The sequence below is a fragment of the Nicotiana tabacum genome, chromosome 2 (assembly GCF_000715075.1).
Source record: "Nicotiana tabacum cultivar K326 chromosome 2, ASM71507v2, whole genome shotgun sequence".
Classification (NCBI taxonomy): Eukaryota; Viridiplantae; Streptophyta; class Magnoliopsida; order Solanales; family Solanaceae; genus Nicotiana; species Nicotiana tabacum.
In genome coordinates, this window is record NC_134081.1 from 26,773,392 (window position 1) to 26,794,427 (window position 21,036).

At 37.4% G+C, this 21,036-nt stretch overlaps 1 long non-coding RNA gene across 9 annotated transcripts; it reads left to right on the forward strand.

Moving 5' to 3' along the window:
* The first annotated feature begins 1,817 nt into the window (after window positions 1-1,817).
* LOC107822316 (uncharacterized) lies at window positions 1,818-19,279 on the forward strand. 9 transcript variants are annotated; one of them, XR_012699717.1, is made up of 7 exons: window positions 1,818-2,924; window positions 6,046-6,133; window positions 7,565-7,650; window positions 13,633-13,720; window positions 17,266-17,437; window positions 18,612-18,699; window positions 19,100-19,279. It is a non-coding gene; the product is annotated as an uncharacterized LOC107822316 (long non-coding RNA). The 9 variants fall into 9 exon arrangements; XR_012699720.1 differs by having other exon boundaries at window positions 17,282-17,437; XR_012699718.1 differs by lacking the exon at window positions 13,633-13,720 and having other exon boundaries at window positions 1,819-2,924.
* The last annotated feature ends 1,757 nt before the right edge of the window (window positions 19,280-21,036 follow it).

The window sequence follows — 21,036 nt, forward strand, 5'->3', positions numbered from 1 at the left end:
CGTGTAGATATGTTTTCACAATTGGGGGTGGAGCAGTGTCTTGGAAATCATCCAAACAAACGTGCATCGCCCGTTCTACAATGGAATCTGAATTCATAGCTTTAGATAAGGCTGGTGAAGAAGCTGAATGGCTCCGGAATTTCTTGGAATATATTCCATTTTGGTCAAAACCTTTGGCACCTATTTATATACATTGTGATAGTCAAGCGGCAATAGGTAGGGCAGGGAGCGATATGTATAACGAAAAATCTCGTCATATACGATGGAGACACAATACTGTTAGACAACTACTCTCTAGTGGTGTTATCACAATTGACTACATAAAGTCAAGAGATAATGTATCGGATCCACTTACAAAAGGCCTATCTAGAAAGGCAGTTGAAAGATCATCAAAGGGAATAGGGTTAAGGTCTAGGACAAGTTATCATGACGGTAACTCTACCTAGCAGACTGGAGATCAAACAAAGTTATGAATGACGGTTCAATATTGTCAAATAACTCAACCCATTCTCGTGATGAAGACAATGTTCAGAAATTGAGGTAAAACATTAAGGCTTTTTGATGAGTCAACAAAGATTAAAGGTTTTTAATGATTTGCTAAGTCTGGCAGGATATGACCAGATAATGTGTCTAGAGGATTACACGTTTAGAAATCACCTATGTGAGTGTGAAGTGTAAGCCGCTTCAAGGGGAATGAAAGTAAAGGCCCATTCTCTAAGCACTCATGAAACCAGGCGGTGTTCATGGCTGAAACGAACACAACCGTGAGAACCATAGATGGTTAAGGATTGATTGTGTGACTTATGTTGTCTAGGTATACAACAAAGCTCGACGGTTCAAAGATATCAAATCTACCGATTGACCGAGTATATCCGATATAAGTTCACTACGGAAAGTTCAAAGGGAAACCTACTTATCCAGATGCAATTAATTCTTGCATGTAAAACACACACGCGTCCGTGCATTCCTTTATTTTATAGCCATTCCCCATTCATGTGGGGGATTGTTGGGATTTTAAGCTTGTGTAGCTTAAAGAGGGTGAATGAGAAATGGAGGGAAAATAAAATATTTGAGTTTCCCTTGGCAAAGGGACATTGTCCCATATCGGAGGAAGAAAAGGCTTTTGATGGGTATATATATATAATTGCTCTTCTTCTAGCTCTTAAAGAGTTAAGAAGAAGGCAAGCCTCGCGCCGTCGTCGTCGTTCGCTCGCTCGGCTCGGCTTCGGCTTCAGTCAAAGATTGATTGATTAATCTTTTTGGACAAAATTTCTTTCAATTATTTAATTAATTAATTAAATAATTAACGAAAAATTCAATCCGGAATAACCCATGACCCGCGACCCGGTTCGGTCAGGCACGTTTTCTTTCCCGGATTATTTTAAATACATTTTCCCGTATCAACAGCCATGGCTGTTTCTGAAAGGTTACAAAACTTTTCAGAAACAATGTCAGTAACTCTATAAATAGAGTTTGAATCCCAGAATCTTTCCTTACGAAATTTTCTGAGCTTCTTCTTCTGCACAAAAAAAATTCCAGTGTGTTTTACAACCTTCGAGTGACTCGCTGTTCACCGACGTTTTTGTACCAATACTCCGGTGAGTTAAATCATTCTATCCTGGGAGGATATATTCCAGCACCTCGGGTACTTGAGGAGAATAATTTTCTTAAGGACACACTGTGTATTCAGTGAGCTCGATTTATTCCTATACTTTTTTTCAAGAATTTATTTCGTTAAATAAGTATTACTAACTTTCTGTTTTATTTTTTAAGAAAGTTTAATTGTTTATTATAGAAATATAGAATTATAACATGTTTAACTTAGCGATGCTTAGCATATGTTTGATTTATTTCATGTTTTGGTAGTAGTGGGGACTTCAGAGATTGTTGCTATATCGATTTTGAACTGATTGCGGATTTATTCTTTGTTCGACTTTCTTCTTCTTCTTCTTCTTCTTCTTCATTATTCTCTTCCTCGCTGGTTTTCTTTATTCTTGATTTGTTGGTTTTACTTTTTGCATGAGGGTAATTTATTTTGATTTTATAGTTTTACAAGGATTTTGAGATTTTCAATTTAAGGTTTGAAATTGGGGTTTTAAGAATTTGGTTAAGATTTTCTCTTAAGGACATGATTCTATACATATTTTTTTTGCATGTCGATAGGTTTCTCTTTCGTTTGATATCTGGATTTTTCATAGCCCCTTAGAGAATGGTATCCGAAGTGGTGTTGATTATAGATAACATCAGGGGATGTTACTGATGCCCATAAAGTGTTTGCTAAAATGTCAGGAAAATAATGCCTACTGCTTCAGGAGATAGCTCTAGCAGTAGCTGTTGTGTCGATACACTTGAAACAATGATGACATAGAACATACTCATGCCAGATATGTTTTCTTACCTTCTCAAACTACTTTGACTTTAGGGATCTGCTCTATCATCAGCTAAAGAAGAGACAAGGGGAAGCTTAGCGTAATTGTCCAAACTGATACTATCCTGACTATATGCCTTACCTGGTGTTCTTTTTCTACTGTAGCATGTCTTCGTCTTAGTTATGTTTGAATTTCTCTTTGGAACTTTGTAGTATTTTGATACTTAATTTCGATCTTTTGACCCTTTCTGCATCTTTTGTTAACTGATCTTTTGCCATGCAAGTGCTTATTATGACTATTGTGCTAATTTCATTAGAGAAATGGACATATTTTTTTCATTGTCAAAAATGGAACCTTCCTAGCGAAAATCTCTAGATAGATCAGCAACTTCCTAAAGATCTCATAATCTACAAGCTTTTTATGCGTTAATACCTTTTATGTAAAAAGGCTTCTTGTGTGTTTGAGCTAACAAATTTATTTTGCGCTGACTTAATGTTAGGAAATCAAAAGGAGGAGACAAATGCCCTTCCTTCTTACCTCTGTCAAAGATAGCTGGTACTCATTCATCCTTGCTACTTGTGCTCTTACCATTTGTTTATTTCTTTTAGTTGCGAAATAAGCTTGATGACTAAGGTTGAGAAGTGAAGAAAAAACTGAAAGAAGAATTACAGTCAATACAATTCCTGTCATAAATAAGGTTTGCTGGTTAGTACTGTTATAAGAGTTATTACCCAGAATAGGTGTGTTCCAATTGGCTTTCAGTGTTAAATATTGATTTGACTGTTTGTACCAACATATTTAACCTGTTTTAGATGTTTGATGTCCTCTCACATTCACAAAGGCATCCAATAATAAGTTCCTTCGTGCATTTATTGGACAACGTGGAAAGATATTATAGTCGTTTTGAAAATACTTAACAGGCCTTACCATGTGTTCAATTCAAATCATTGCAGTTTTTTATATTCTTGGTGTAATTGTAAGATGCTCCCAGGATGTAAACATTTTTTTGTAGATTTTCCTAGCTCTCTAAAGACATGAGAGGATAGAGATCTTTTTTTGTTGCACATATTTGGCACCAAGACAAGAGTGGGTTGCTCTAGTGGTGAGCACCCTCCACTTCCAACCAAGAGGTTGTGAGTTCGAGTCACCCCAAGAGCAAGGTGGGGAGTTTTTGGAGGGAGGGAGCCGAGGGTCTATCGGAAACAACCTCTCTACCCTAGGGTAGGGGTAAGGTCTGCGTACACACTACCCTCCCCAGACCCCACTAGTGGGATTATACTGGGTTGTTGTTGTTGTTGTATATCCTAATTTTTACAACTTGAGACGCCTCCTCTTTTTCTTCATGCGACATCCTTTCTTCCTCCTTTCTTTTCCTCCTCTTCTTCCTCCTCCTCCTCCTTAATCAGTAGTTTGGCAGGTGTTATGTAGTAATTAGTGCATATAAAAATTTGCCTTGCCTTGCAAGTTTGGACTATTATTCCGTATTCTTATAAATTCTTACATGCTTTAGTCTATGAGAAATTGAGAACTAGCTTGAGGAGAAGTAGTATTTATCTGACTTTTGATGGTTTATTGATGCATGCTTTATAGGATTGTTGTGCTAACATAAAATGGTTGTATATTAGGCTATCAGAATTCATGTTATACAAGGCTACTTCTGCGGTACTGAAATAGCAAACTAAAGTCTCAAATGTGTTTTTATTTAATTTTTAAATGTTTAGCAAAGAAAAATACTTCAGCTTTCCTTCCATTTTGTCTTCTTATAGAGATTTTGAATGTTAAAACCTTTCTTTGGGAAAACGACCAATGAATTATTTGGAAAATTAAGATGTTCTTTTATAAATCTCGTGATGTGGATTTTCAGAGCAATCCTAATCCTACTTTAGGGGGAAGTATAGTTTTAGCTGAGCTTGAGCAGATTAAATCAATCTTTTTAGTAAGTTGAGTTCTTTTTGTTTCAGGATAAGTGTGTTAATCAACCCTGATTTTATATTCTTTATCCATATTTTCTCCTTATGTCTCCTTTGATTACAGAGGTAAACTTTTTATTAAAAAACAACAGAGATTGTGCTGATATGTACAACAAACTAGCTAGAGTACATTTGCTTATGCAATAACATACAATACTACTGTAACGACCCGACCGATCGTTTTGAGTATTACAACCCCGTTTTCCCATTTACTGCTCAAATTGTACTTTACAATTTTTGTGTGACTTGCCGGGGCAATTGGTTCGGGTATGGTGAAGTTTTGGAATGAATTGGAACACTTAGTTCCAAGGTTTAAATCTTAAGTTAAAATAGTGACCGGATGTCGACTTACGTGTAAACGACCTCAGAATTTAATCCTGATGATTTCAATAGCTCCGTATGGTGATTTTGGACTTAGGAGCGTGTCCGGAAAATTATTTGGAGGTCCGTAGTGGAATTAGGCTTGAAATACCGAAAGTTGAATTTTTGGAAAGTTTGACCGGGGGATTGACTTTTTGATGTCGGGGTTGGAATCCGATTCTGAAAATTTGAATACCTCCGTTATGTCAATTATGACTTGTGTGCAAAATGTGAGGTCAATCGGACGTGAATTGATAGGTTCCGGAGTCGTTTGTAGAAACTAGAAATTTCAAAGTTCATAGGCTTGAATTGGGGTGTAATTCATGGTTTTAGCGTTGTTTGAGGTGATTTGAGGGTTCGACTAAGTTCGTATGATGTTTTAGGACTTGATGGTATATTTGGTTGAGGTCCCGAGGGGCTCGGGTGAGTTTTGGATAGTTAACAGATCATTTTTGGCCCTGGTGAGATTGCTGATATCTGCTGCTGCATTTTTTCTGATTTTCTCTTTCGCGTTCGCGAGTGGGCCCTCTCGTTCGCGAAGAGTGTTTTCTGAGTGTGAGGTTTTGTTCTTCGCGTTCGAGAAGGGGAGGACGCGAACGTGAAGGTATGGTTTGTGCGTGCATCGCGAACGCGTGAGAGGTGTCGCGTTCGCGAAGAGGAGTGAGGCTATTGGGACCCCCGGGTCCTTGTTCTACGCGTTCGTGAGGTGGCGGTCGTGTTCGCGAAGGCCTGTGCTAGTAAAGCTTCGCGTTCGCGAAGTCGTGGTCGCGTTCGCTAAGTGTAAGGTTTGCAAAGCTTCGCGTTCGCGAAGCCACGTCGCTTTCGTGAAAGGTTAAATTTGTGGGCAGTCGAGTTGTGCTTCGCGAACGCGAGGGACCTGTCGCGTTCGCGAAGAAGAGAGGTCTGGACAGAGAGTAAGTTCTCAAAATGGGACTTCGTCCCATTTTCAGTTTTTGTCGGATTTGAGCTCGGGAAGAGGCGATTTTCGGGAGTTTTTTAAGGGAAACAACGGGGTTAGTGTTCTTAACTCAATATTGGTTAAATTACCCGAATCCATGGTTGTTTTTATCATTTAATTGGTGAATTAAGTTGGAAAAGTTTGAAAACCCTCTTAGTTTAAATTGAGGATTTGAAGGCCGAGTTGTGGTCGGATTTGAGTAATTTTGGTATGCTTGGACTCGTGGTTGAATGAGGGTTCAGATTTTGTGAGTTTTATCGGATTCCGAGACGTGGGCCCCACAAGTGATTTTTGGGGCGTAATTTCGGATTTTTGGAAAATATTAATATTTTGATATGGAATTAATTCCTATAATTTTTATGAGCTGAATCAAATTAATTGTGACTAGATTCGAGCCGTTTGGAAGTTGATACGCGCAGAATGGAATTTCTGGAGCATTGCTTAGCTTGCTCGACATTGGATTTGGCTTGTTCGAGGTAAGTAACTCTTCTAATCTTGGAGCTGAGGGTATGAACCCTGAATATATGTATTATGTGAATTGTTGGGAGGTGACGCATATGCTAGGTGACGGGCGTGTGGGCGTGCACTATAGAAATTGTGACATAATTGTTTCTTTGGAATTTTGTAGTTAAATGATCTTAGCATTTTCCATGCGGTTTTATGAGTTAACGAAATTGAGCTGAAAAGCATATTAAAAATCATGTTGAGGCTATGTGCTAGTATTATTGGGACCCGCAGAGGTCATATTGTTGTGAAATATTTATTTTAAATTTAAAATTCATACTCAGTCATATTCATTTCATTACATATCATATCTCAGTCTCTGTTGTTATTTATTGATACATCATATCATCATTTTGGGCTATTCTCATGACATTGTGAGCCCATGAGAGAGAAACTGGAGAGATTGATGACTGAGGGAGGCCGAGGGCCCGATTGAGAGGATATTTTTGGGATCGGGCTGCACGCAGCAGCAGGCCATGTTGGCTTTATATATATTAATACTATTATATTGATCGGGGCTGCCCACCTGCAGCAGGGCTTATTGGCTTATTATTGCACGTGAGTTGGCCGTGCAACACGTGAGTTGACCGTGCGGATCCTTATATTATTATTGCACGTGAGTTGGCCGTGCAACACGTGAGTTGGCCGTGCGGATCCTTATATTATTATTGCACGTGAGTTGGCCGTGCAGCACGTGAGTTGGCCGTGCTTATAGCGCTTGGGCTGTAGAAGCCCCTCATGAGTCTGTACGCACCCCCAGTGAGCACAGTCGACTATAAACAGGGATCGGGCTGCACGCCGCAGCAGGTATTGTATAGAGCTGAGTGATTGAGTGTGCTGAGCATAGTGAGAGAGAATGCGAGATAGTGAGTTTGAGTACTCTGAGAGTGTGAGTACATGAGTACAATCTCTGAGATACATTGCATTGACATGCACACATGACATATATGCATAGAGATATGTTTTCCTCATGCTGTACGGTATCACATTATTCATGATTTCTCATACATGTTGACAGATGGGCATAGTGATGCATTTGTTTTACACTGGTTATCTGGAAAGAAAATGAGATATTTTGTTTATTATTGAAAGGATTCTGAAAAAAATTATTGTTTTCAAACTTATTCATATTTTTGGTAACTTCGGTAAACGATTTGGGTTTTCATTGATATACTTGAAAGGCAGAACTATTTTTAGAAGTAATGATTTAGCTGAGCATTTATTCTTTGAGTTACTTCTGGTATTACTTGTTTAATATTGTTATGAACTATTGTTGGTTATGGAAGTTGGACTCTGACCTTGGTACAAGCTCATCACTACTTTCAACCTAAGGCTAGGTTTGTTACTTACTCAGTACATGGGGTCGGTTGTACTGATACTACACTTCTGCACATTGCGTGCAGATATTGGCTGCCATTGTTGCTGTGTTCGATGGTTGCTGGATTTGAAGATGTACATGCACTCCTGTTGTAGCTGCCTCTTGTTCAGGGTAGCCTTAGATTTATAAAAGCTCTGTTTATGTATTATTCAAACAGACTATGTATTTATTTCATTTCCGCTTTGTATACTCTATTCTTAGAAGTTCATGATTTGTACTACCAGTTCTTGGGGATTGTACAAGATTAAGACCTTTATTCACTTAAATTGCTTTAATAATTATTATTGAAATTGGATAGTTGGTAATTGGCTTACCTAACGGGTTGAGTTAGGTGCCATCACGACTAGTTGGATTTTGGGTCGTGACAAGGTGGTATCAGAGCTCTAGGTTCATAGGTTCTACAAGTCATGAGCAAGTGTCTCGTAGAGTCTTGCGGATCGGTATGATGACGTCCATACTTATCTTCGAGAGGCTACAGGGCATTTAGGATATATACTTTCCATTTTTCTTTCCTTATCGTGCAAGATTGATTCAACTTGAGACATAAACTCTTTGAATTCCTTCCACGTATTCGTATGCGCACATGAGCACTCGGTATCAGCTGTGCATCGCCGGTTTGTGATTCCATAAACGAAGTTCGAGATGAGTATTCTATGTTTTGGTGATGGGCCAGTCTGGAGGACTTGAGGCCAGGTTTAGACCGCAGCTTAAGCTCAATAGCTTCAGTTGTAACTCGTACAATTGGACTTATATGTCCGGTGATGACCCTACAGTGAAATTTGTGGCTCGATGAGCGGTGAAATGGCGGTATGATAGGTATGATGTGACCGCGGGATGTGTTAAGACGATTTGAATATAACGAGAAGTGTTTCCTTCATATGTAAAGGGAAGGCCATTGGATGCTTGATTTTTGATTTGATGTGACGTATAGTCTCGAGTGTGAATGTTTTGAAAGATCTTTCACGTGTTTAAATTATGGGACAAATTAAACTCTCAGGCCTGGTTAACGAGTTTGGACTCAGAAACATTTAGTGATTGCGTAGAACTTGTTGCTGCGAAAAGATATAACAAGATACCAATTTGAGGCTAGGGAGGTGGGTTATCTCCTGGAGAGTAATCTACATAGGTATGTTCCTTGTAATATGAGTGGAGGGTTTCTTTTCTGCCAGTGAGGCGTATGTGTGGAGATTTGAATTCGAATTTGGCTGAGAAAGTCGACCTGAGTATTAAGAGAATGATCGCGATCTTAGCGGATGATTTGGGGTATTTTTATGGTTGGCATCTAAGTTGCTCGGACACGGGTGCGGGTGTCCGACACGGGTGCGGATCTAGAGGTCGGATCCTTTGAGATGTAAATTCTAAGATTCGGGGATACGTATCCTAGTACGGATATGGGTGCGGGGATCCGGCTAAAACTAATTCAAAAAAAATAAAATATATCTAAATTATGAGGAATATGGTGAAATACTTATGTATAGCTTGTAAAGTGTGGATTTCTTTTTTATTCTCAAATTGTAGATAAGTAAAGAATTGATTTCTTAGATAAGGTATACTATTTTCTTCAAATTCGCCCTAGTTTTTATTCTGATTTCGGGAATCAAATTGTATCCCGTCTCGAATTTTTCCGTCCGTCGCGGTCAAAGTACCCAAAATTGTTTGACCAAATTCGGTACGGATCCCATACCCACACCCATACCAGTGTCGTGTCGACACGGGTATGACACCTAAACTGCCGTGTCGGAGCAACTTAGGTTGGCTTTGCATGAGCTTGAGAAGAATTTTATGGCACTGACTATGGTATTATGACAGTAATAGGGTATGGGTATTGTGAATTATGGAGTGTTTTAATCTATGGCTTTGAGCCAAGTGGGGGAGCCTGCTATAGACAAATTAATTCATGGGTATGTGTCAAATTTTGTTTGGGTCTAAAGTATACTTGGGAATCAGTGATGACTTGCAGAGGTGGAGTTCGAAAATGACTCGAATAAGGAAAATTCCTGGTTACGGATGAGTATATGAAAAAACAAAAATCGTGGGTTGAGTGAGTTGTTATTGGTGAATAATGTAGTGCGCACGGAGTATGAATTTGATATGTGGTGTTAAAGTAGAGTTACTTCTTTGAGTGTTGTTGTGCTAATAGGGCACGTGTCTTTTGGCCCATTTGGGCGGTGCAATTAAATTTGAGCAAAGTGGGTGACTCCCGAGAAAAATTCAAGTGGGTATGAGAATTATATATAACAATTGAGAAAGTTTCCGGACCTGCGTATGGTTAAAATCTGAGATTTTCGTTTGATGGTGCCTGGACTTGCGGGAATTCTGTATGACTATGGATTCTACACTTTTATATAAGGAAGGTAAGAAGAACAATTTCAAATTCACATAATGTATTCTCAGAGTGAGTGTTATAGTTGTGGTATTTTTGAAGGTGCTTAAGAAAAATACAGTTGCTTATGGGCCGTAGGGCGTTGTGGTTCTATGCTAAGGTTTGTAGGGTGAGTTGTGGTTAAAGATCATGGTATTTTAGCAAGAAGAAGTATCAATCTGAAGACAAATTCGGAAGGGACTCAGAGAAAATAGGACAACTGAGTAGTAGGTTGGATCAGTATGGTAATGGATATGATCGGTTCTTTGGGTGCTTATGATGTGGGGGTTTTCTACAGGCGCTTTGTGGCAATACACTTGGACTTGGCGACCTGCGTGGCTTGGTCGAGTTAGAGGAATTTAGTTTTAAGGGCTTGATTATGCGCAAATGGATTTCAAAGTATTCTTGATGGTTTCTACCTGTGTGGAGAATGTGTTGTGTATTGTGATTTCCTCCTGGAAAGAAACAAGAGAAAGGTTTCTAACTAAAATGGTATGTAAATTATTGGTGACTCAAAGTTGATAATAAGATTCTTGTGCTTTTCACATGATGGCAAGATAGATGTTATGTGTTGTACGAAAGCTAGATTTTCATGTACAAGGTGGCAGTATAGTCTTGAAGAGAAGGTAACGAATGTTGGACAACATGGACGGTTTCAAATAACTAGATGAATACTATTACTACTTGGTGTTGTATGAGAAAGGGGCGGACTTCAGAAGGCGCATTGTATTTTGACTTACGGATGTATAAATTAGTATTGTGGTACTCACATGGTTGATAGACTGCTGATATTCAAATTTTGTCAAGTGGTACGGAAGAACTTTCAAAGTATTTCTCGTGGGATGATCGTGTATGAGAAGAAGTGTTAGGCATTCGGGCGGTGGAGATGGAATCAAATATGGTGATTCGCGTGTTCTATAGATTTGGAGATTGGGAGTTCCCAGGAGCGGATTGTTTCATAGTTGTGGACTGTGAAGTTGTGGCCGGAGCTAGCCGGATGATGAAATGTGTTATGATTCAGTCATTATGGATTTTCGAAGGGATTTTTATCTATTTGTGGGTAACCCGAGTTGATTTGGGGGTCTATAGGCAGGCCCAATTAAGATGTGTATTCTACACCGTGCCGGAATGGTTGTCCCCATACTGCTATTATTGAGGGATGTGTCATTCGGTTGATGTTGAACTTATTCGTGTTCTCAAATGATCTGTGAGTTACTTCTTTATGCTACGAAGAGTTGTGATTCATCTGTTATGTGCACAGATGGTGCAGTTCTATTTGAGCTTTATAGCGGAATTTGAGTGTGATGAGTATTTGGGTATTGCATGATCGATAGCGTAATGGTTATGTCCTTTCAGGTTGTGTGGTATTTTTGTCATTTGCCTTTCTGTCGTTATTAATTCGGAGCAGGGTGGCTCGGAGTATATAACATGAACCTCGTGTTAGAATCGGGTGATGGTTCTACGGTGTATGATGAATTTTCAGCGTTTCGTTGTGGAGGTACTTGTTAATCTGGCGGAGCATTTCTCTCATTTGAGTCATTTTGCATGACTGGGTATATTTGAATTATTGCGTATTGGTGCACGGATGGTACGAGTTGTGGCTCTGAGTTATATTGGTGAGGTATGTCTGTGGAACAGTTATGTTTAGTAATATAAGGTCATTGGACCTGGAATGGGTACTATCAGGTTTAATTTTGGTATATTCGGGAGTATAATATTGAAAATCGGCTCAAAAAGTGATTATGGTTCTGGTTGGGGCAAGAGATCTCCATGACCTGTTGGTCTGATAAGGGGTTACGAGATTCTGCGTGTTTCTTTTATTATCAACAGTGTACGAAGGTTTTGGGATGAGGTTTGGTTCGATATGGGTTTAATACTAGTATGTGGTTGGTTTTGGAGTAGTCACTACGATTAGGAATGGTGCTACGAGCATGCGAGTTGTGTAATATGTTGGTTGATTATATCCGGGGTTATAGTTATAGCTCGATGCAACTTGTTCGGACTTATACGGTGTGTAAATGTAAGATTTGTATCTTAAAAGAAATTTTTAAAGGTTGGAAATTAAACTCCAAGGTTTATGGGCTAAGGTTAAATTAATGATTTTCAGTTGCATTGTGTAGTCAAGCCTTATGTGGGATAGGGTGACGTGGGTTCACCCCCGGGTACGTGTGTGGTAAGATGGAACAGTGATTTGATGTCTTGGAAACAACTCTTGGCACGTTTGAGGACGAACGTATGTTTAAGTGGGGGAGAATGTAACGACCCGACCGGTCGTTTTGAGTATTACAATCCCGTTTTCCCATTTACTGTTCAAATTGTACTTTACAGTTGTGTGACTTGCCGGGGCAATTGGTTCGGGTCCGGTGAGGTTTTGGAATGAATTTGAACACTTAGTTCCAAGGTTTAAAACTTAAGTTAAAATAGTGACCGGATGTCGACTGATGTGTAAACGAACTCGGAATTTAATTCTTATGATTCAAATAGCTCCGTATGGTGATTTTGGACTTAGGAGCGTGTCCGGAAAATTATTTGGAGGTCCGTAGTGGAATTAGGCTTGAAATGCCGAAAGTTGAATTTTTGGGAAGTTTGACCGGGGGATTGACTTTTTGATGTCGGGGTCGGAATCCGATTCTGAAAATTTGAATACCTCCGTTATGTCAATTATGACTTGTGTGCAAAATTTGAGGCCAATCGGACGTGAATTGATAGGTTCCGGAGTCGTTTGTAGAAATTAGAAATTTCAAAGTTCATTAGGCTTGAATTGGGGTGTAATTCATGGTTTTAGCGTTGTTTGAGGTGATTTGAGGGTTCGACTAAGTCCGTATGATGTTTTAGGACTTGTTGGTATATTTGGTTGAGGTCCCGAGGGGCTCGGGTGAGTTTTGGATGGTTAACAGATCATTTTTGGCCTTGGTGAGATTGCTGATATCTGTTGCTGCATTTTTTCTGATTTTCTCTTTCGCGTTCGCAAGTGGGCCCTCGCGTTCGTGAAGAGTGTTTTCTGAGTGTGAGGTTTTGTTCTTCGCGTCCGAGAAGGGGAGGATGCGAACGTGAAGGTATGGTTTGTGCGTGCATCGCGAACGCGTGAGAGGTGTCGCGTTCGCGAAGAGGAGTGAGGCTATTGGGGACCCCCGGGTCCTTGTTCTACGCGTTCGCGAGGTGGCGTTCGCGCTCACGAAGGCCTGAGCTGGTAAAGCTTCGCGTTCGCGAAGCCGTGGTCGCGTTCGCGAAAGGTTAAATTTGTGGGCTGTCGAGTTGTGCTTCGCGAACGCGAGGGACCTGTCGCGTTCGCGAAGAAGAGAGGTCTGGACAGAGAGTTTAAGTTCTATTTTCAGTTTTTAACGGATTTGAGCTCGGGAAGAGGTGATTTTCGGGAGTTCTTTAAGGGAAACAACGGGGTAAGTGTTCTTAACTTAATATTGGTTAAATTACCCGAATTCATGGTTGTTTTTATCATTTAATTGGTGAATTAAGTTGGAAAAGTTTGAAAACCTTCTTAGTTTAAATTGAGGATTTGAAGGCCGAGTTGTGGTCGGATTTGAGTAATTTTGGTATGGTTGGACTCGTGGTTGAATGGGGGTTCGGATTTTGTGAGTTTTATCGGATTCCGAGACGTGGGACCCACAGGTGATTTTTGGGGTGTAATTTCGGATTTTTGGAAAATATTAATATTTTGATATGGAATTAATTCCTATAATTTTTGTGAACTGAATCAAATTAATTGTGACTAGATTCGAGCCGTTTGAAAGTTGATACGCGCAGAATGGAATTTCTGGAGCATTGCTTAGCTTGCTCGACATTGGATTTGGCTTGTTCGAGGTAAGTAACTCTTCTAATCTTGGAGCTGAGGGTATGAACCCTGAATATATGTATTATGTGAATTGTTGGGAGGTGACGCACATGCTAGGTGACAGGCGTGGGCGTGCACTATAGAAATTGTGACATAAGCATATTAAAAATCATGTTGAGGTTATGTGCTAGTATTATTGAGACCCACAGAGGTCATATTGTTGTGAAATATTTATTTTAAATTGAAAATTCATACTCAGTCATATTCATTTCATTACATATCATATCTCAGTCTCTGTTGTTATTTATTGATATATCATATTATCATTTTGGGCTATTCTCATGACATTGTGAGCCCATGAGAGAGAGACTGGAGAGATTGATGACTGAGGGAAGCCGAGGGCCTGATTGTGAAGATATTTTTGGGATCGGGCTGCACGCCGCAGTAGGCCATGTTGGCTTTATATATATTATTACTATTATATTGATCGGGGCTGCCCACCTGCAGCATGCCTTATTGGCTTATTATTGCACGTGAGTTGGCCGTGCAGCACGTGAGTTGGCCGTGCGGATCCAGATATTTATATTATGGCACGTGAGTTGTCCGTGCAGCACGTGAGTTGTCCGTGCTTATAGCGCTTGGGCTGTAGGAGCCCCTCATGAGTCTGTACACACCCCTAGTGAGCGCAATCGACTATAAACAGGGATCGGGCTGCACGCCGCAGCAAGTATTGTATAGAGCTGAGTGATTGAGTGTGCTGGGCATAGTGAGAGAGAATACGAGACAATGAGTTTGAGTACTCTGAGAGTGTGAGTACATGAGTACAATCTCTGAGATACATTGCATTGACATGCACACATGACATATATGCATAGAGATGTGTTTTCCTCATGCTGTACGGTATCACATTATTCATGATTTCTCACACATGTTGACAGATGGGCATAGTGATGCATTTGTTTTACACTGGTTATCTGGAAAGAAAATGAGATATTTTATTTATTATTGAAAGGATTTTGAAAAAAATTATTGTTTTCAAACTTATTCATATTTTTGGTAATTTCGGTAAACGATTTGGGTTTTCATTGATGTACTTGAAAGGCAGAACTATTTTCAGAAGTCATGATTTAGTTGAGCATTTATTCTTTGAGTTACTTCTGGTATTATTTGTTTAATATTGTTATGAACTATTGTTGGTTATGGAAGTTGGACTCTGACCTTGGTACAAGCTCGTCACTACTTTCAACCTAAGGCTAGGTTTGTTACTTACTCAGTACATGGGGTCGGTTGTACTGAGCTCTAGGTTCATAGGTTCTACAAGTCATGAGCAAATGTCTAGTAGAGTCTTGCGGATCGGTATGATGACGTCCATACTTATCTTCGAGAGGCTACAGGGCATTTAGGATATATACTTCCCATTTTTCTTTCCTTATCGTGCGAGATTGATTCAGCTTGAGACATAAACTCTTTGAATTCCTTTCACGTATTCGTATGCGCACATGAGCGCTCGGTATCAGCTGTGTATCGCCGGCTTGTGATTCCATAAACGAAGTTCGAGATGAGTATTCTATGTTTTGGTGATGAGCCAGTCTGGAGGACTTGAGGCTAGGTTTAGACCGCAGCTTAGGCTCGGTAGCTTCAGTTGTAACTCGTACAATTGGACTTATATGCCCGGTGATGACCCTACAGTGAAATTTGTGGCTCGATGAGCGGTGAAATGGCGGTATGATGGGTATGATGTGACCGCGGGATGTGTTAAGACGATTTGAACATAACGAGAAGTGTTTCCTTCATATGTACAATTGGACTTAGAAGCCCATGATTTGTACTACCAGTTCTTGGGGATTGTACAAAATTAAGATCTTTATTCACTTAAATTGCTTTAATAATTATTATTGAAATTGGATAGTTGGTAATTGGCTTACCTAACGGGTTGAGTTAGGTGCGATCATGACTAGTTGGATTTTGAGTGTTGACAACTACGGACTCTCACTTTACCAGCTTCAAATATTTTCCAAATTACACTACAGGTCTTAAATAAACCATATCTAGAACACCAAGGAATCAGCCAACTTGGAACAAAGGAAAGAGATCCATCTTTTAGAACTTCCAAATTTCTACATTCACTTGGCATCATTAGAATGTCGAAAGAAATCCAGAGTGTGGGGCATCTGTGTGAAATACTAAAATTTTATTTTCAAGCCTTCTATGCGTCATCTCTCTTACTCTTTTTGCCTAAGACAACAATGGTAGAGGAAAATCTACTACCTTATTTCGTTACTGCTTATAAGCTATGGTAGCTTCCGAAGGGAAAGGATGAGGTACATAAGGGAGGTTGGCTATTGTAATACTTGATTAGGAAAAGGATAAAGTTACTTGCCTTTTTGATTTGTTGGGTGAATGCTCATGAAATATTTATGTTATACAACAGATCTATAGTTGTACTTATTTAGAGTCCCATACAGTATTGTACTATCACTTGGAATAACAAAATTTCTATGCGGAATGATGTTGTATATGTATTTTTAGTTATGTTGTGACTTCTTAGTGTTGATGATATTTTTCATTCTATGGCTGATTGCAATCATAATTTAAATAGCTCTTTGTTTGGTATATGAGGAGACTACTGTATTAATCAAGAACGTAGTACACTTTTAATGATTAGAAATGGGGTTTTTACTGCCATTTAACCCCTTTTGTTTTAAGTTATGGGAAGAAGTTGATCCACATTACTTGTTCTTTGTTTGTAGTATCCACAAAATGTTAAATAGAACCTGATGCAGATTCCTTGTTTTCAATGTAAAAAAATAATAGCAGAGGTGAAACTAACACAAGGTTTATTGTACTGATATTACATTTCCTTGAATTTTCAAAATCCCGGGATTCCAAGCATGTTAAACTATAAACTTGCATTGCTCTTACAGTCCATGTCATTTGAGACATGAAATTTGATCTTTTTCTGTATTCATTCTCTACAAGAGTGCAAGTATATGCGGAGCAAATAGTCCCCAATGTTTATGTACCATATCTGCTAATCTGAAAGTTCTGTATAAAATTGTATTTCTCATTTTTTTCCTGGAGCACCTAATTGAGAATAACTGACAATTCTGAAGATCTGTACATGTCTATGAATGAAAATGAGAAAATTTCAGTTAATATCTTTCAAATGATGCATTCACTACTTACTTCAAAGCTAAAGAGTTATTGATGGATTTATATATCGTTTTAATTGTTGTTTGTCTATGACATGATTGTAAGACAGCTGGGTGCATTTGATACTCAAAAGTTAAACTCTGTATATAACTTAATCTGTTAACTGACATACCCCATTAGGATAAATTGATATATACATGTAGGTAACTTAGTGTTTACTGTTTAGTCACATAAAATTTATCTGCGGTATAAGAAAAAGAATCTCAAGAATGGTCTTGCTGATATTAAAAGTGGTTGCGACAAGTGCACATTCAAAATAAATAGGTTTTCAACTGATCCAGTACCTCCTTAGTATACTGGTACTCATAATTCTTCTATTAGGAGATGCTTTTTATATTTAGACTGTTTTGTGCTTGATTAGGTTATTTAATACGTAGAAAGTGGAGTTGGAGCTACAGACAAGCAGAAAAGAAACTTATTACCAACTATAACTCTTTCCATGATCACCAATGCTCGTCAGCTAAGGCAGCATGAAAAGCATGTAGTAGAAGGGGTTGCAGTGAATAGGTTGGAACTTAGACACTAAAGATGAGGTAACATAAAATTCTAGAATTCTGCTCTTTTTTTTTTTTTTTTTTTTTTTGTGTGTGTGTAATTGGAAGTGCTGCAAAGATTGCCATGTAACACATAGCCACCAAATTATTTCCTCTTCTTGAGAAAAACCTAGCAATAATTAGCTGCTTTCAGTTTCATTCTATTGCATAGTAGCTGGCATCTCAAAATTTTACTAGCTATTTCTTTCACTTCCTTATCCTGGAATGTATTGTTACTGATGTATTTGTCCTATCGTGATTATTTCTCTTCATGCAAGGTTTTTCTTCCAATAACTTATATCAGGAATCAATTATTGTCACTCAATGGTATAAGGACTACAGAGATCTCTATTTGTTTTGAATTGGTTTATTTGTAGAAACATTAGTTTACTCTTAGATTACGAGCTTGTGGTGTGATTATTTTCTTGAATTCCATCAAATGTTTCGTGTTGATTTAAGCTCTAAAATACTCTGTTAGATGGGAGCTTTACACCATGTCTGAAAATATATAAATGGAAAATCTAAAGCAATGAACTAGCTTTTTGGTGCACACCCTTGAGATTTCTACTTGTATTGCTGACCGGATGTCTTTCGTAAAGAATCATGTTTGATGTAGGTTCTGTACTCTTTAGTGTACCTCTTGTATATGGGAGCTTTTCCCATTGTCAATAAAATTACTTACTGTATAAAACAGCAAAAGGCAATGAACCAGAACTATGATCTATGTTGGGATTGGTTTCTTTCTCAGTTCAGTTTCTGGCCAGTGTATTTCCTTGTTTATTATGCAGCTTTGCATTTCCATCCCAAATCTGCAATAGGAAATCCGGCCTATATTGCACTAGAAATCTTATCAAGAAAAAAAGTATGATGAAAAGGTATGATAAAAACCTTTGGAACACGGCTTCAATAAATGCATTAATCTGTTGACCAAACTACAACATAAATATAAATTTGACTTCTTTACTCGGGTATAGCAGAAAATCCAACTAATTATTCTTAACTAACATTTTAACTTTGCTGGGTTGGAGAAGGAGAAAAGCCCCGCTAAATTTTTTTACCTTTCCTCTTGTGGTTTTGACTGCACGTCTATCAATTAAGTTTCATGTTATTTGTGGGAGTAGAAGTAAATATCACTCAACATTAGATCATTACTTCTTCCTGTTTTTTTTTCCAGGTTGATAGAGCTTTTCTTGAAAATCCAAGGAGAAGACAAAGGTGCACCTAACATATGCTAGCATAACTTATAAAGACACATTTTGAAGGTAAATTAGCATATTTTATTTTTTATTTTTTTTGCCATTTGACTCAAGCGCATGATATAATTAGCACGCGGTTTAACCTCCTTTCTGTTGTCCGAAGCTTTCTCTTAAATCTATCACATTTGAACTTTGTTTAGATAGAACATTATAATTAAAGAGTGATAGATGAAGCTCAATGTCATCCTCTGTATCAATTAGCTCCTTAGCCCCAAATGATTTATGTTTAATTTATGGTTATTAAGCCTACTCTTTAGATATAATTGTTCAGTTATGAAGAAGCAACTTAAGAATCTTCCAAAATTTGTCAATTGTTGCATTCTCTCTTCTGCTTTGTATTGAGCATCTGACATTTAGCTTGACATTCTATGTTCTGATTCTAAAGCTCGATTTTCTTTTCTTTCAGCGGATACTGAGATGAAAGTATGTGCAATCAACTGCAGCATGTTTAAGTTAGACCACCAACATGAACATGAATAATTTATTTTTTTTGTATTTCTCATTCTCAAGGAAGCATATTTAAGAATGTAATTGTACAACTTTATTCTACAAATGAATGTACGTAATATGAAGCATGTTATGTTAATATTTTGTCAACTGATGGTATTGCTTCCTTTTTTGGTTATCCTACTAAACAATTATGAACAAATATGACATACTTTTTGAGCGGGCCACTTTTTTACATAGATGTTTGGAATAGCCCGGGCCCGGGCCACGTAGTATTGTATCATAAGATGAAGGAAAGACAAATGGTTGAATTGTACTCTAATATACAATTAAATATGTTTGAGACTTAGTAATGCCGAAAGATGAATTTGCTAGGAGCTGGTTTATCATTTCAATAGAAACAGGTTGATCTTGAGGAGTAATTTCTTTTTGGAGATTTTTACACGGTAGGACTCTTATTAAAAAATATTTATACAAGTAATAGTATTTTTGCTTTATTCCAAAAACAACATATTCATTTACAATTTTAGCATTTTTAAAGATTATTTACCTTATTTAATGGCCTTCAATTTCGTAAACATAAACAGTTAAACACTAACCCACAATTTAAGGAATTAGTTTTGATTCATATTAATCTATCCACAATTCTCTCTCGTCATTAATCTAAACTTTATGCACTTACCGTTTTTATGAAAATTTCCTTTTGAATTGATAGTTGCTCTTAAAATCACATTTTTCATTTTCTGTCAAAGACAAATGCATAATATATGCATATCTTTTTATGTATATAGCATATATTTGACGTATAATTATTTAAAAACGTAAAATTCTCTACATATTCGGTGTATGTGTTATGTATTTATGTATATTTAATGAAATCTGAATATATTTTATGTATATTTGACATATATATATTTTATATATGTGAGGAATATATTATTTATTACTCAATATACATTATATGTACAAACAGTAATAAAATTTAATATTTATATAATTATATATATACCATCTTTATTCCTTATGTATAAATATACGATAGGCTTCAACTACCGAGTGGGCCAAAAAAATGAAAAATAATTATAGGTGTAATAATTAATGGTTTATACTTGGTATAATATATAGTTTTTACTTTTTTCTATTTTTTTTTAATAATTTGGTATAATATGTATATAGAAACAAAATATGTCACGTTATTATGTACGAATATTATACTATACATATATGTATATATATACCACATATACATTATATTTTTCACGAAATATATGTCTTTTATTCTTTGAACATACACAATATATATGGTAAACAAATAAATATATAAATGCTATAATATATCCTACATAAAGATATAATAACAGAATATTTTATACATAATAAGTATAATTTTGCTCGGATTACGTTTTATAAAAGAGTCCATGTATGGAAAGAAAAATATCTGTTATGAAATGGATTGGTTTTCGACGACAAAATAGGGAAAATATTACCATTTAAGTATGTTATGGAAGAATGGTTTACATCGAAAAATTAGGAAATATATTAAATATGTTAACACCGTTTCTCTTTACAAGCAATGGCGGATGTAGTGTAGTATCACTGGGTTTAATTGAACCCTTAACTTTTGACGCAGAGTAAAAATTTATGTGTAAAAATTCATTAAAATTATAAAAAAATAGTAGATATGAACCCATAAGTTTAAAAATATAATGGATTCAATGCTAAAAACTTTAAAAGTTGAACCCATAAGATTTAAATCCTGAATCCGCCTACAAGCAAGCTTGGTATAGATATTATACCATATTTGAATCGAAAGGAAATTGCTATATGTATATCTTACTGCTACTACTTGTTAATCATTAGCTCATGCTAATCATCTGTGATATCTCTTCAAAAGCC